Raw genomic sequence first — 17634 nt, forward strand, 5'->3', positions numbered from 1 at the left:
AGTACCACATTGTACTTGATTCAGAAACTCTGCAGAGAGGCATGATTAGACTTTGCCCCTGTCAAACTGTAGTTCTGACAACCCAATGAAGTAATGCATGTTCAAGTGTTCTGAACATAAATCGATAATAATTCTTGAATACAGCAGCAATGCTTATCTATACTTAAATTATTCAGGGTGATTGCTTCCACATATGCAATAATAGTGAGGAAAAAGAGACATGATTACCAGATATTCTTTGAAAAGAATTAAAAAGTAATTTTAAAAAGCCCATTGTTTATAAGCAGCTGAACTGTTGCCCCAAAACATGATTAAAATGAAGCCTACATTTTAAAGACTTAAAGATTTAAATTGAATGTGTTTAAATTGGAGATGAAAATAAAAATAAAATTTTATCTGATTTTGGAAATAAGAGAAAATAAATATAGGTACTGGAGTAAAATGAAATTTTGTGACTCAGCCAATGAGACTGATATTAGGAAGTTAAAGGAAAGAGTAGAAGGGAAGAGTCAGTTTTTTCAGTGAACCTGTTGCCTGAACATACAATGCTCCCAAATCACGATGGGGAAGGAGTGATAAAACACAAAGTTAAACTTTGGTTGTGAACCTAAAGTTCTCAGAGACGAGTGAAAAAAATTGAGAAACTACTCACCATACAGAAAGAAATGGGGAGTATAGGTGAGAAAATGAAATACAAATTCCACGTCTCCAATGGAAAACAATTTGAAGAACCTAGGTTTTGAAACACATAAAGAAACTTAATAGGAAAGAAAGACAGCCAGCAAAATTAGCAAGTAGAACACATGATAATTCCACAAAAAAAATCAATCTTGTAAAACTCTATGACAATAAATTTAATATGAATATGTTTGGAATGCTCTAAGAATCATTCTCAAAGGAACAGCAGTCTAAGGAATAATATAAGATAAAATCAGGCAGAAATAAAACAAAAGTTTGGGTTATAAAAAAGGAAAGTAGAAATGTAAGAGATACAAAAATAGTGTTAGTGAAATTAAAAAGTAGATATCATAAGCCCTTAGCTGGACAAGTATGAAAGAATAATAAGTGAATTGAAACACAGTGCTGATAGACTCACCCAGAATTCAGTTCAACAAACAAACAAGAAGCAACAAAGTACCTTGCAGGTGAGATGAAATATCTTCATGTTATGAGTTCTAGGAAAAGAGAGGGAGAAGCAATGTTTATATGAAGGATGGTAGCTGTAAATTTCCCCAAATTGAGAAACATATAGCATTTCAGGAAACATGGTTTGAATATTTAAAAACTTTTAAATCCATATACAAACACTGAATAAATCCATAAAACTTCATTATAAAGAATAAAAACTTTGGAGCAGTACCAGAGAAAGTGCAGTGCTTGCAATGGGATAAAAATAAAAGGAGAGCAGACCCTTCCCACACTGTAACAGGTGCCAGGGTAAAGGAGCTATGTGTCTTCAAATTGCAGAACAAAATAACTATTAACCTAGGGCTAATAAACCAGTCATTCAAGTGTAAGAGTAATGTTTTCAGAAATAAGAGGATTAAGAGGGTCTACCACCCCAAATCTTCATTTGAAAAGCTATTTAAAAGTACACTATATCCAAATGTATATGTATATATAAAGGAAGCCAGAAGACCTGTGGAATAATGAAATAATAGTGAAATTTAAAAAATCTTTTAGTAAACTCAATTAATTTTTCACTGAAAGTAGAATTTTACATTAATCAAATACAAATAAATCTGCAGATGAAAATGTCAGGATTGAAGGGGTACACTATCAATAATTAAAGTGTGCTGAGCTCCTTGTAGTGTTCAACAGCAGAATAAAATAATGGTTATCTTTAGACAGTGAGAGAAAAGTTTATCATTAAGAATGTACATCAGAAATCTAAAGTAACCACTGAAAGAATAACTTCCAAAGATCATGAGGGAATAGGAATGCAAAGAGCACTTTCACGAGTTCAAAGGCAGACAAGAAAGTAACAAAAATAGGACATGGTGGTGCATGACTGTAATCCCAGTACTTGGGAGACTGAGGCAGGATGATCCCTATGAATTTGAGGCCAGCCTGGGATACACAGTCAGTTCAAGGCCAACCTGAACTAATAGTGAGACCCTGTCTTAAAAAACCAAAAAAACAAAAAAAAAAGTAACAAAAATAAAGGAAGTAGATGTTAAATAACAACTGAACAAATTGAAATTATGAGATAATTAAGCCCATATATATTAGTAATCAAGTGAGTATACATGTATTTTATTACCCTATTAAATCAAAATAAGAGGATGTAAAACCCTGTGATGTGCTCCTTACAAGACACACACGAAACACAGTCATCCAGAAAATGTAAAGCTAAAGAAATGGAAAATATGTATCAGTCATACCACTACAAATGAACAAAAAATAGATAAACAACTAATGATTAAATACAGAGCCTGAAAAGAGGTGCACACAGATATGATCATTTGATGTGTAATATTAACAATATAGATAATATGATGCTAATGATTGTGGCTAGTGCTACTGTGTATATGATATGTGCACATTTCTATAAATGTCTCATTTATTTTGGCTGATTTGATTCTCAAGCCAACCAGAAGGACTTCAAAGGCAATAGATACTATGGTGTTTCACTAGATGAATGGACATCTTTGCTTTCAGATCTTTAGCATTTAAAATAGGCAAAGAATTTCTCTTCTCAAAAACTCAACCTGACAGGCTAATAGAAAATGAATCCAGAGGTGAGCCGCTCCCAGCACCCAGGAGGAGGCTTCTGGGCTGAAGTACCACTACCTCCCCCAGCCCACAGGAGGTGAGCCCTGCAGGTGCCAGCAAACCACCCCTCCCCCATCAAAATTAAAAGACATGTAAACAAGTCTCAAAACCAGACTTCCAGATCACCTAAAGAAACCCCAAAGGGAAATGAGATGGAACACTGATATGCAACCACCTGGACTCCCTGAACTGGCAACAAAAGAGAATCTAGAAAAAATAAAATCAGAAATAATTTCTCAGATCACAGTAGAGATTGTGCCCATAGTGCAAGACATGATTAGTAAATCTAGAGAAGACACAGATAAAAAAATAGAGGAGCTGAGGAATATGATGGAATCCCAACATAGGAAACAAATGAAATCCATAAAACAGATACAAACAGCTTTCCAGGAGATTAAAAACTCCATTGAAAGCTTATGCACCAGAATGAGCCAATGTGAGGACAGAATTTTAGACATAGAAGATAAGATTGCAATTAGTGACCAGGAAAAGAAAAATTGCTTTAAAATTGTAAGGGACTACGAGAAATCAACCCAGCAGCTACTAGACCATGCAAAGAAGAATAACATAAGACTGATCAGAGTCAATGAAGAAACAGGAGAAAGTGCAGATGACATAAAAAAATAAAACTGTTCACAGAAGTGATGGCAGAAAACTTCCCAAGAAGGGGAAGAGAACTTGACATACAGATAAGGGAGGCATATAGGACTCCAACTAGCCTTGATTAAAAAAAAAATCTACACATAGGCATATAATTGTTAAGATTACAGAAACCCAACAGAAGAACAAAATTCTACAAGCAGTTAGAGAAAAGAAACAAATCACATACAAAGGAAAGCCCATCAGAATCACAGCAGACTTCTCAAAGCAAACCCTCAAGGCTAGAAGAGCTTGGAGTGACATATTCCAAGCCCTAAAAGAAAACAGCCTCCAACCCAGATTGATGTACCCTGCAAAACTCAAAATTGATGGTGAAACAAAATACTTTCATGACAAAGAGCACCTTAGGACTTCATGAATACCAAACCAGCACTCTAAAAAATTTAGGCAATATCCTAGGAACAGACAATGAAGATCACAACCCCAGGAAGCCCAGCAGAATGAATCCATTGGGCACAACAAGAAATTAAATCCAACAAAAAGAAAAAGTCATGACAATGATAAGTCAATATGTATCTGTACTGGCTATTTATTATCTTCTTATGTCTACTTTTTAATTGGGTTGTCTATTAATGAGCTGTAAGAGTTCTATATGTAGTTTGGTCTTAGGTTATATGGAGTATAAATATGGTCTGTTTAAGGACTATTTTTCATTTTCTTAATGATGTCATTTAAAGTTCTAAATTTTGATGGAATCTCATTTATCAATTTTTTTCTTTTATACATCATGTTTTTTGTATCCTAGGAAATTGTTGCCTACCCTAAATTCATGAATATTTTCCCTAATAATTTCTTCTTAAAGTTTTATAGTTTTAGTATTTCATATTTAGGTTCATAGATCCTTTCAAGTTATTTTTATGTATGGAAATAAAGGGCTGAGGTTAATTTTTTACATACAGATACCAGGTGTTCTAGTACCATTTGCTGAAAACACTATCTTTTCCTCTGCTCTTGAATTGAGTTTATGTTGTATAAAATGTTAATGTTAAATAATCTTTCAAAACTCAGTGGACCATATATGTGTGGTTCTATTTCTAGATTCTCTGTTTTATTCCATTGATCTATATATCTTTCCTTGTGCTGACACTGCCTTGATAACTGTAGCTTTAGAGGAAGTCTTAAAATTAGGTAATAAATGTCTTCCAACACTGTTTTTTTTTTATTTTTACTTTTCTAAGTCCTTTGTACTCCTACATAACTTTTAAATTTCAATATCCAATTTTTCATTTATAGCAAGTATACATAGACCTGAATATTTATATATATCTTGTGTTTTCTAATCCTACTAAATTCAAATACAAGTTCTAGGGGCTCCTAGAGATTTCTTAGTATTTTCTCTGTACTTGATCATTTCATGTATGTATAAGGATTTTACTTCTACCTTGCCAATCGTATGTTAATTGTGTCTTTTTATGGCCAGACTATTTTGATTTGGGCCTATGTTTCAAAATTTAATGGACAGGTGAAGAGTAGGCGTATCTGCCCTTGTTCCCACCTTAGGAAGAAAGCAGTGTATCTTTTCTATTCATATAAGACATTTTTGCTGGAAGTATGGAGTACATGGTTTATCTGTTGAGAAGGTTCTGTTCTACTTCTAGTCTCCTGATAGCTTTTACTATGAACAGCTGTAGAATTTAGTCCAGTACTTTTTTTTGCAACAGGATCATGTGGCTTTTTCCTTTCCTCTGTTAAAATGTTACTTATAGGGGTGGATCTTCCAATGCTGAACCAACACTGCCATCCCTATAATAAAACCACTTTCTACATACTGCCAGATCTGACTTCTAATAGTTTGTTTTGTTAAACAAATTTTTGTTTATGTTCATACTTTCTTCATCTATTATCTTTATCCAGTTTTAGGACTAGCACAATGTTGATTTCCTAAAATGAGGGGAGAAATGTTCCTTCTTTCTTCTGCTTTAAATATTTGATATAATTTATCAGTTAAAAATAAATGAGCCTGTTGTTGTCATTATAGGTAGGTTTTCAAGCTAGGAATATACTTTCTTTAATAGGTGCTATTCAAATTTTATATTTCCTACAGAGTCAGTTTCATTAATTTGTCTTCCAAAGTACTTCTTAGAAGTTGTCAAGTTTATTTCAAAAAGGATTTTTAAAATATGCTTTCTATATCCTTTTAAATTCTGTAAAATCTGATAATGTCCTCCAAATTTTGATATTGCAATTTTAAAAATGTATAATGATATTGTGTAATAGGAAGAAAAGGTCTAAAGGCGTAGGAGAAGTGGGAGGGGTAGGGGAAAGGAAAGAAGGTAAAAGAAAAAATATGAGAAAAGAAAAAAAATGGAAACAAAGTCATTGCAAATAGGGAAGAGAGGAGGGGGTGAAGGGAAGGCAGGGGAAGGGGAAAAAATAACCAAGATACTCATGTAAAGGGACAAGATCCCAATGATGAATATAACTGTATTTTATATCTGTACCAATAAATTTAATGAAACCCCCCCCAAACCAGAAATGATTCCATTGGTATAAACAAGAAATGTAAACACAAGAGGAAAATCAAGAGGCTGATAAATCCAGGAAAAATAATTCACTTTTCTACTAATTAAAACTAGAAGCTAGTGCTTCATTCTCATCAGTGTGGCCAAAAAATATAAAGTCAGAAAATAGGACAGTTGGCAAGGGTGCCAAGAAATATTTCCTTCAATTTGGTAGAAGAGCAAATTGGTACAGCTACTCTGGAGAGAGTACAGAGTAAATTTCATTTCTAGGAGTACCAGGATATTTCATTTCTAGGAATCCACCCTAGAGAAATGCTTATACAGATAACATATGAAAGATTTCATGCAAAATCAATGCTTTTATTAGTAAATTATTGGAGTTAGTTTGATGAAAATAAGTTTCAAATGTATCATGTTGATATGGACCCAGAATTATATAAAGATACCTCAAATAGGATGCTGTTTACAAAAGTATGTGTTATTTATTGCTTTAGGGCCCACAGATATTAAAAATATAAAGCCATGAAAGGCAATAATAGAGCAGAAAGGTTATTTCTGGGGAACAAAAACAGGGGGATAGAACCCAGGAGGATTGTACAAAAAGCTTTAATTTTATCTGCAATGCTTTATTTTAAAAATAACATGAAGCAAATATCTTAAAATGCTAAATTATGTTAAAACTGAGCAATGACTACATATGTATGTGTTAAATCATTCTCTGTATTTACATTTGAAGCATTTTAAAATAATTTATAATATAATATGAAATAGATTTAATATATTTATTACTTTCATGATTTTTTACATATTTCAAATATATTTGCTCCTTCCTAATAATTTCAGTACTATTGGAGACCCCTATGGTGGGTTCTGATCTCCTGCTCAGGGCTATGGAGCAAGGTGAGAAGAAAAATTCAAAGACAGACTTAAAGAACCAGAGAAATGGGGAGCCAGGATGGCCAATGCTGAGCAAGCAGCAAAAGACCCTGGCCAGCCAAAGCCGCTGATGTTTATTCGTGACATCATAATTATGTTACGGTTAGAGTGCTCTGTGTGGTTTCTAGGGATACATTGCTGACACAGGCAAGGCTTGTAAAGGAAGAGACAAAGCATTCTTAACTTTGGGAACGGAATTTGAGCACAAGTCACTTTGACCTCAGCTGCCATGTTATCTAGTCACTTAGGCTTTGGTGAGACTCAGTTCTCAAAACAACCCAATTGTGGGGTTAACTCTTCACAGCCTGCACTGCTCACAGGCTGCTTTAGGCATAATCAATGGAGTGGTCCCCCACACTGTATTATTTGTAATTAGTGTAATACCTGGAACATACCATAGTTAGAGTTCAATTAATGTTTGCTGAGTAAAGGAATGCCTGACTATCAAAATCCCCATTCTAAGTGGAGAGTGCAGAAATAACTGGCAAGAGGACTGCAGTATGGAAAAAGAAACACAAACATAGAAATTCCAGAGCATACTGTTAAGACATTGCTTAGGAAAAGATTTCACCCTTTTAGTGATTTTCTAAGAAATAATATACTAATATTCTTAGATTTTCACATCCTTCAAAACAAGCACAATTGTTTTTTTTAGGCTCATTTTGACATGATCAACATACTAGTAATAATTTTTTTAAATGTTGGAGAGTAATATGAACATCTTTTGAAGTTTATATCAATCTGAAGATCTTCTATGATAAAATAAAAACAAATGAGAAGCAATTTAATTCTACCTAGCAAGTGAGCTCAATAGGAATTAATAGTCGGAGCAGCCGCTGCTTATAAATATGAACTCAATAGACCACATTAAGAACAATTCAACCAAAAATGATAATTTCAATTATGCTAATTATGCAATAGAAGTCGTATTTGAATTTCCAAATACTACTAAGATTAGGGCCTGTTCACATCATGACAGTGTCTGTGAAAACATCTAAGCAACACAGATTTGAATTATTGCTGCAGTTTGTATATAATAAATCTTTTTCCTCTCCTCGCATCCACACTAGCCTGGAGCCAAGTGTATAACTTAATGTTGTTAGCACCATCTTCTGAGATAGAGGTAATGTGAATCTGAACTAGGAATTAAACTCTGAGCAAAGGGACGTAAAGCATGAAAAGCACAAGTGCTTCCAGCCGAGTCAAGCTAAGTGGCAAAGGGCTGGGTCCGCTGCTCTCCTTGAGGCACTGATGGGTGTGGCACCCATGGGGACGGTGGCTACATTTCCTGCAAGGACCAGGCACGTGCGCGGCCAATACACTGGGAAAGGACACTAAGTATGATTTTTTATGATTTGTAAGGAAACACCATGAGATTAGGACTAGTTTTGAAGTGGCTTTAAAGTGACTCGCGATATTAAATTGTATTAAGATAAGGAGCTGACAAAATGCCAAGCTTGCAGGTTTGCGGTTTTCTTCTTCAGATTAAACCTCTGAAGTCTGCGAAGGAAGGCAAAGCACATGCGTCAGAGCACCACACACCTACACGACCCCCTAGGGATACAGAATGTGTGCAGGCCTGGGGGCACTGAGCTCACTCAGGGGTCCTGGCGTCACAGTAGTTGAATAGGTTGGGGAAAGCTTCTTAAGGGTGATCTTTCCTCTCCACTGAATAGTCTCGGACAAGTTATTATTTTTTCATAAATGACAATATGAGGAAAAATAAATAAGATTATAAATGCATGTATACATACATGAATATGTATAAAAAGTTATAAATTTATAATACAGAATCACGTGGGCTAAATGTTTACCAGTATTTAAAGTAAGGAAACAGATATCCTGAAAAATAATAATTATATTGACAATACAGAGTAGACAAAAGTAATGGTAAACAAATATAACCAAGTGATAAAGGACCATTTTATTTCCAAAGAGAACTGAGCTATGTAGCAGTATCTGTAGGCAGAAGCACTTTTATTTTCAGAAGACAGATTCTTTGCTACAATGTTACTTGGGCAAATTTTTATGTAGTACAATATGCTTCTAAGAAGAGCTTACCTTGTCTTGACTTTTCTTTTTAAGTTATGTCACTATAGGGGTGGGGATGTAGCTCAGTTTACAGTGTATGGTTAGCATGGATGAGGCCCAAGTATGAAAACAAAACAGTAATTCCATTCCTATTTGATCACCTTGTTCTTCACTCATAGCTACGAATGTCTACTTTCCCACCTCTTTTTGAGGAGGTCTTGCCAATAGACATTTTAGGATGATTATCGCAAGACACCCAAAATTGATGAGATTCATTTCTTGAAAAGTGGAATGTAGTAATAAAGTTTCATCAATTCTGTCAAAAATCATGACTGAATTTTCATCATTGGTACTAAAGGCTTTTTGGTTACTGTGGTTTTATGTTTTTAATACTGTATCATGGCTTTTGATAATAAAGCAAACTCCTCACAAGCAACACTTGCTATAAGCTAGCCATCTAAAATAGTTCATAATTTATTTCGATATTTTAAAAGCAGGATTGGGGTCAATTCATGAACCATGCCATATCATCAGGAAATTTTATCTGTCATAAACTTCTATGTCTTACATGAATGTTATTGGAAAAGCTTTGTTGTTGCACTAATGGTAAGACTGCAATGGTCTTGTGAGACTCTATTTGTGGAATCTGTGGCAAGATCAATGTGCACAGTGAAGAACTTATTCTGTTATTATTAGCCATTTTCTCGAAAAGATGAGGGAGAAAGGTTAGCCGTAGCAGTGGCATAATTGTGTCTAAAATTGGTTTGCTTCTCATATTGAGTAATAAGTTGAGCGATTCTTATAATTTGTTGAGAAAGAAGCTTAAATACGAACATTAAGGTGATATTCAACTTATGAAATATTTTCTAATCTGGGAAGATAAGGATTTATTTTCATGAGAATCAATTTGACTTTATTTTGAGATCATCTTAAATGCTGACAGAATAGAAATGACTGACTTTCATCTTTCAGGGAAGGATAAAGCATTTTAAAACAAAGAGCTCCCTGATTTGGCTATTCTGATTTAAGGAAATTATGTATTTTTACAGTAGATGAAGTTATTGGAGTCCAAAGATATTAAAAATTCAGAGAGATCTTCCAAAAACTATCAAATTAAATTAAACACCTTACATAATCAACAATACTGCAGTTTTCAATGTGAGGAGTGTTTCCAAATTGAACATCAGCTTTGAAAACTAGATCCAGTCTCTCTCTGAAATCTCTAAGGACAGAATTCATTTTAACTTTTTTACATTGCTTACAATGATCTTACAAATCATTTTAAAATCACTTAAAAATTTTGTATGCTTTTCTTTTCCTCTTGCTATTTAAACCTTATTTCATGGAGATTTAAGTGGGATGAAAGCTATGAAGACATCGCCCTGTTTGGGAATAAACTGTCACACCACAGTATCTAACTCAGCATTGTCTTGGGTAATTATGAGATCTTCAGTCCATTCAGCAAAGAGTTAAAGAGGAATCAGCGCCCAGGTGAAAGTGCTGTAATACGCTGTATGCTTTCCAGATCTCTCTCTCTCTGAATCAGTTATTCTAGAGGATGGAATTCTAGGATTCATGATGCATGATATATTTAAAACTTGATGGAAAGAGAAGATATGTGAGACAACTTTGTTAGTTCTATGAGAGGAATTAGCATATTCAATCTTTGGTGGCAGAAAATGGTGAGTCCTCCCTAGGAACTTCTCTTTTAGGCAGAGATGGTATCAAAAGTATTTCACAGAATGTCATATCGGGTCTGAAATCTCATGCTGAGCTATCAGTGGGCCATCAGTGATGTGCCTGAAGCAGGTGTATAATTCTCTGTAGTGTGCCCCTGGCTTGCTTTTTGAATAAATTATTGTAAGCTTAAAACTAAGACATTTTCAGAAAGCTTTCTAGGAGATCCTAGATTGACTCCATCAATCTGACGTTCTTGAGGCAGTGGTAGGAGTAACCCAGTGTTCTGCAGTTCCCAGGGTGACAGGAACAGATTGGGGACATTTAAGGTAATCTAGTTGCTCCACTGGGAGTACGACATTGCCACCAGAATCTTCAGTGTGTTTGTGATTTTCAACCAGAGACACCTGTACTCTCTAGGCTCTGTGCCACAGCTGTAAGCTTATGAAACTTGAATAATGCAGCATAATGACTATGGAGTGCTCAAGGGTTCTTACATGTACTCCACTTCTGATGTGAGTTAAGGATGCAGCTGAGGTGGGTTTTAGAGTAGGAGGGAAAATAACTCTACATCAGTATTGTCCTCAAAGGATACTCTCTTTGGAGTGCCTCTTTGGTAGCTAGCTACCTGTAGTTTGTAGGACTCTTCTTTCACGTCCCCAGCTCCTGTGCTCAATAATGCTTCTGTGATAGGGGGAGAACCCAGAACTCTCCATTCCTCACCTTACCCTTTGCTTCAGGACACATGGGAATTCAAGTGGGGAGCGAGAGGAGTAGAGTATGGAGCCAACTGTTCCCCCGCTTCCAGTCTGCAGGCACAGGAGGCTGTTAATTCTCATGTAGTCTCTCATGACTCACCAGAAGCTCCCGAGCCCAAGAGCTGTGCTGGTTTGATATGAAGGAAAGGAAATAGGCAGTAGAGTCACAGACTACATCTCTTTTCCTACACCACACTGGAGAGAAACTTTCTCCTTCTCTTACCTCAAACACTTACTCTAACCCTTTGTCTGCCCGGAAAAACATGCAGTGCATTTCCCTTTTAATCTAAAATGTTCCTTTATGAAATAACTGACTCGTGTCATAGGGAAGGCACTTTATCTCTGTGTTCTTTGTTTCATCTACTTCTAGCTGTGACATTGATTGATGTTTATTAAATCCCTAAGCTCCTACTGGAAAATGTGGTTATTATCGCAGAGCGTATAATCAAAGAAGTGTGGGAGAAATTATGCAGGAAGAAAAACTTTCTTGACTTAAAAGAAAAAAATTGTGTTAATATTTGCAATTATACACATAAGGGAAACATTTTAACAAATAGAATTTCTTCTTTAAAGTTTTTAAACCAAGAGTTCATTTTGGTTAATTTTTTCTTCACTATCTTACCAGTTGGCTACCTACATGCATTTTAGCATCTGTGTTACTGTGAAAAACAATTTAATAGATGACTCTGATTATCATTCCACATGGCAATAGTAGTCAGATTATAGTCTTGCATTTAAGATTAGAAGTTCTGTAATAAGGCATTGAGGTATCAACTAACCTTCAATCATTTTAAAAGTTGATAATCACTTTAATGGATTATAATGCGATGTTTTTAAAAAGATATATTCCTGATCATATACATTCTGGGTGTTGCAAACAGTTATCAGATAACTCTATTGACAAAGGGAATTCCAACAGTTATAAAAATATACTGTCTCTATCTTCAGCCAAATACACTAAATTCTGCTCTCAGCTAGGTTATTTGTTTTCCTGCACAACCATTCCAGAATCTGAAGCCAAGTAGCTGACTGACATTGCAACACAGCTCTATAATTATAGTCAGCAATAACATTCCTGAAAGAACTCAGTAGAAATCTGTTTGTGGATGAATTGCAGAAAAGCATAGTTATATTGAATTTTAGAACAAATACATTATAAACTTAAAGGTTTCTTTTCCCTTTCAAATCAGTGCTATAATAAATGGATGATGGTTTTGGTCTTCTGGGGAGGAGGAAATCAGAGTTGTGGTTTATATCTATTTGCCAGGCAAACACCAGTTGTACTCTGGCTTCAGACTCCCTCTGTCCTACACCCTTATTCACAACACCAGGTAAATGCTGAGATGTTCTATGAAGAACTGGGCAAAGGTATGAACTCTGCCCCGCACCTACCTTTGATGTTCCAGGTTACTTCAAGATGGTCTGAATATTCTGCGCTTTGAAGAGAAAAATACTTCATTCCTTTCAAATAGTAGTCACTCAGGAACTATTGCCTCCATAACCATCTCCACATTCCTTATTCCAAGAACTCTGATTAGATCTGGAAGGGAAAGAAATGGCCATCTTCAATTATGGCTCTCAGAGACTTTTCTGGACAGTTAATAGCCACATAGTAAATTTCTAACCCCGTAAATCAAAGGCCCAATCAAGTGCAGCTTTCTGTACTTCTGTGAGGATGCCAGTGGTGCATGCTTCTGACTCTGTGAGACATTTCAGCTTGGTAGGCTAGGTGAGTTTGAATCCAAGTATGGTCACTTACTATTTGAGCAACTTTTAAGAGTTTTAAATAGTTCTCTGTAGAAGCTTCAGATACTTTGTTCCCTTCTCTGTGAAATAGGTTGAATAATGCTGTGCACATCATAGAGTAATTGTAAGTGTTGAATAAATTGTTCAGCACAACACTTAGAATTGTGCCTAGCTCTTCATAAGTTCACCAATAAATCATGATTGGCATTCGTGTTTATTACTGCTGGAAATAGGCTCCACCTCAGGTAAAATAGGTAGTCGTTGATAATACTATGAATTAATATAAAGTATTTTTAATATTTCTTAAAAATCTTGGATGAGCCAGGCATGGTGGAACATGCTTGTAATCCCAGCACATGGGAGGCTGAGGCAGGAGAATTAAAGTGAATTTGAGGCCAGCCTGAGGTACATAGTGAGTTGAAGGCCAGGTTGAGGTACATAGTGAGTTGAAGGCCAGCCTGAACTAACAGCAAGACCCTGTCTCAAAAAAAAAGTAATGAAAATGATGACCATTAAACAGAAGTTAAAAAATGAGTAAGAAAGGATGTTAGCATAAATTATTTCATATAATTTAAGAACTAATCATTATTTTGTAGTTTTTCAATTGTTATTTTAAACAAAAACTATTTGTGAGAAGTATTCTGTGTAAAGAAAACTTTATTTCAGGTAATTTGACATTAGCAAAACAAGTTTCATGTTTGGAAGGCTATGTTCTTGAAAAATGTACAAATTTTCCCACTTTATTTTGTCCTCAAATGTTTCCTAGGGCTCATTTGCCTTTCTTCTGTTTCTAAAGATCACTTTGTAATAATGTGGACACATTAAAGAGAGATCAAAGTTGACCCATACAGGTAAATAATTGCTTACAAGTCAGTTCTAGGAAAAATAGACAGGAGACTAAAATTTAATAGGAGGAAATAAGACAGAATAAATTGAGTGAAAAAAGTCTCCTTCTATATAGGTACTAGAGAGTCACTGTGACTTCACAGAGTATTTAACAAGAAGTTAAGCCTTATGGGAATCTAGACATTGTAGGAGTGAAGTAAGTATAATACACTTGCCAATAGTATCTTGGAGAGTGTGTGTCATTATAAATAAGAATCAATTACTGAGATTGGAATTACTTATACTTCAGAACTTATAAATTTATCAGCAAACAGAATGCTTTCATTTAGCAATAACTAAGAATGTGAGTTTAACTTGCCTACGTAATTTACAGGTTCATTTAACTAAATGAGATCACACAAGGCCTGATCTAGTGGCTCAGTGTTACCACAGGGCCAATATCTCTCTGTAATTTACCTTAAATGATGCTGGCTTCATTTTTCCCTGGTGAAGATCAAGAGCTATTGAGGATTGGTCTATGAAATAAAAACACAGAATATGACATTAGACAAGTAAGTTTTGTGAGTGGAAAACTGCATTCTCATTAGGCTGGTTCCCAATGTAGCAATCCACACTTCCAGGGCTATGTTATTCTGCAGTTAAAATAGAGGAAAGAATGAATTTCTCCACATGTACAATCATTCTGATTGGATCTCCTCATGTGTATGTGCTTAACTGAACCAGTCAAAAGGAACAAGAATCAAAGCACTGATTGGTTGAGACCACATAATTTGCCTCCAAAATGGATCAGAGAAGATTTGTTTCCTTAGAACATTCTCCTCCAACAGAAATCCAGGGCTACTGGGGAAGAGCGAGAGCACTTGCTAAAAGAATACTAGCTAGTAACTGCATAATTTAGATCCTCATGATGAAATTAATTATAATTTCTCTTTGGTAATTTCAGTAAAATTATGTCTTAATTTATGAAATGGACTAGATAGCCTCTCAGTCTTGCCATAAAGATATAGTAATATATGTCATAATTGTGCTCCAAATGAGTGATAAGTTAGAGAGGAAAGAACTCTAATTGTTGTCTAGAGACATGGGGTCTGGCCCTGTTTTTGGTAAATGTTAAAATTAGCAAATCATCTAAGTTTTCTAATAATTAGTTTCATTCTAGAATGACTATCACATTTTGCCTTTTCTTCTCAGTAATGTTGTATTTAGCAAAGGAGATAATATATGAGAAATATTTCATAAAGTGGGTAATAACATTGTCTCTGCTAAGAATGGGTTTAAAATGAATATTTTTAAGAGGCTGTTGTATTCATATTTAGAGCTTGTCAAAGTTTTATTGCCTATAAGCTTTTGCAAATATTCATTTTCATAAATGAACCCAGTATGCAGGCTACTAAATTTATTGTATTGCTCTTAGTCTTATTTAATAAATTGGAATTATTGAAAAGCACACTATATATCTCTATGCGGGTGATTTTAGTACCCATTTGTACATCTTCTTTTCTTTGTTTTTTCCATTAGGTTTACAATATAGAACTACGAAAAGGATAGAAGGAGGACTCTTGTCCATTAAAAGTTTTTCTATAATTCAGAGCTGAAGAAATGAATCAGTGCCATTGTTTTGCTGAAGGTCAATACCAGATAATTCACAAAAAGGTATGAGCCATTTTAGATGTTACTTGCAAGCAAGCCATCTATTTATTTTATTAAGTTGTACCCTGTTTATTAAAATCATGTAAGATACTTGAATTATTTCTAGTATTAGCTTTAGAAAAACATTGCTTTTTATCATTCTGGATACTGCATTGTTTAATGTATTAATTTAAAAATTATTCTCAGAACTGTCACTATTTGTACCTACTCACATACCTCCTTATTCCTACTAATTCAGATAAAGTAAGAAATGTCTTTTCTACTATGAAAAATAATTTTAAAAGTATTCAAACTTATTCATGTTTTCATGTGATGTCTATCCACCACCCTATGTTGACTCATTTCAAAGAGACTAATTCTAGAAGTCATTCATTCATTATATATTTAACCTTTATTATGTACAAGACATTACACGAAAGGGCTTAAGTATCACATTTCCTAGAAAATCATTTCTGCCTTTCTGGTTTTAGTATCACCATGATATGACACAGAATTATTTTCAAGAAACAATATGAATGGTATCACAGAGAAGGTATTTGACAAACTCTGAGGAAGGAGAATTTATTTTCAGGTTAGCACACGAGAAAGAGCTCTTGCACTGTAGTTAGCTGGACAGAATCATGCGTGGTCATCTGAATGGATGTGTGTGCTTAGCTTAGGGAAGGGGATGAGCAAACCCACAGAGGCAGAAACATACGATGAGGGTTGGCGTGGATGCACCAACTGGTAACCAGCTGGTTTAATTTGGCCTGCAGTAATGTTTTGTTTCTCTTGCACCAGAATTAAAATTCTTTAGAATGTTTGCCAACATTAAAAAGCAGGAAAATTCCGGGTTTCCAGTTTCTGGTAAAAAAGCAAATATTTTTCTACACTCCACACAACAGTGTTCCAATAGCCCCACACAGCTTACCCTTTTCTTCATTCATTTAAGTGTTTCATTTCTGTAATTGAGTTAGTTGCCCCTAGCCAGGATTACAGGGTTAATATTGTGTGTTGTTGATTGCTGTTTCTCTTCTTCAATGTACTAAAACTTGTAAAATTTATTGAAAGTAATATATGTTCCATAAAAATTTGAAATTATTTTTGCAGGGAGATTAAAATCAAGTTCTTTTCAGATCTAATAAAATTTGTATTTCAGTTTATATTGTACTCTTTAAATATAATCAAAGTAGAATTTCTTATCTATTTTAAAAGGCAATTGTTCAGGAATTTTTTTCAGGATGTCAACAATTTTATGTTTGGAATAATACTCACACAATTTGGTAGGGTACATACACACTGTTGATTGACTGAATTGTATTTGAAGTGAAGATAAGCTGTTTTTAGAATGCAAAACTTGAACCTTAAAAAATGGGGATATTATATATTCTTTAATCTTTGTATGTAATAACAAAAATAGTCCTATATTGCTCATATTTTTTAGTTGCAGCAGGTTGAGAAATATTTTGATACAATCCCTTTCAGGATTAAAAAAGAGGAATTGTGCTGTATTTTGTTGGCCTTGTCTTGTAGGTAGATTTGGAGGGATTGTTTTTCCTGTCATTTCTTTCAATCTGCAGAAAGAACACCCAGGAAATCACAGGACAAGATGCAATTTCAGGTATCCAGCTCAGCACCCAAACTAGTCACCATTTAACTCTGGAAGCAAAGACCAGAATGAACCCTCATACATTGTGCCAGTGCGGATGAGCTTGGTATCATTCATCTTTCTCAGAAATAATAAAAATCCCAATGCTATGAGGAGCTAACTGTGCAAAGTTATTTCTCCATTTATAACAGGAGTATGAGAAGGATTCATAATTCACCTGATTTTGGATGCACCCTCTGCCAAGACTAGATTATTCTGGGAAGAGATCACAGTTGAAAACAATGGTAAAAACTTCTTTAGTTTTAAAATTATGCTTAATGCCAGAAATGAGCCACACACAGGATGAGTCGTCTGACTATGGCTAGAAGAGTAGTGGGTGGCGGCCCATGGGTAGGTTCCTTACAGTTTGGAGAGGAGTCAGGAATGTGGCTGGACCTGGGTAATGTTTGATATTAACCTTCCCACTCCTCTATAGCAGACTGCTAAAGGAGTCCAACAATAACAC

General features: G+C 34.9%; 1 long non-coding RNA gene across 1 annotated transcript in view; it reads left to right on the plus strand.

The window, feature by feature from the left end:
* Positions 1-17284, plus strand: part of LOC110347175 (uncharacterized) — a 31244-nt gene extending 13960 nt beyond the window's left edge. Inside the window, exons 2-3 of the long non-coding RNA XR_002391614.2 lie at positions 15410-15544; positions 17101-17284. This is a non-coding gene — a long non-coding RNA (uncharacterized LOC110347175). The remainder of the gene's footprint in view (positions 1-15409; positions 15545-17100) is intronic.
* The last annotated feature ends 350 nt before the right edge of the window (positions 17285-17634 follow it).

The sequence above is a fragment of the Heterocephalus glaber genome, unplaced genomic scaffold (assembly GCF_053883595.1).
Source record: "Heterocephalus glaber isolate CG9 unplaced genomic scaffold, H.glaber_assembly_v1.0 deba00001058, whole genome shotgun sequence".
In the NCBI taxonomy this organism is placed as follows: Eukaryota; Metazoa; Chordata; class Mammalia; order Rodentia; family Bathyergidae; genus Heterocephalus; species Heterocephalus glaber.